Source organism: Chiloscyllium plagiosum, chromosome 29 (genome assembly GCF_004010195.1).
Source record: "Chiloscyllium plagiosum isolate BGI_BamShark_2017 chromosome 29, ASM401019v2, whole genome shotgun sequence".
NCBI lineage: Eukaryota > Metazoa > Chordata > Chondrichthyes > Orectolobiformes > Hemiscylliidae > Chiloscyllium > Chiloscyllium plagiosum.
In genome coordinates this window covers 41,001,429-41,001,669 of record NC_057738.1, presented here as the reverse complement: position 1 = coordinate 41,001,669, position 241 = coordinate 41,001,429, and positions in this window count along the sequence as shown.

Sequence of the window (241 nt, the reverse complement as noted above, 5' to 3'; positions counted from 1 at the left end):
CCATCCCCATTCTTCTAAACTCCAGTGAATATGGTCCTACCAGACCCAGTCTTTCTTCAGAAGCCTGCCATTTAAAAATATAATCGAGTGAACCTTCAATGCACTCACTCAGTAGCCAGAACATAGAACATAGAACAATACAGCACAGAACAGGCCCTTCGGCCCACGATGTTGTGCCGAACATTTGTCCTAGCTTAAACACCCATCCATGTACCTATTCAATTGCCACTTAAAGGTCACC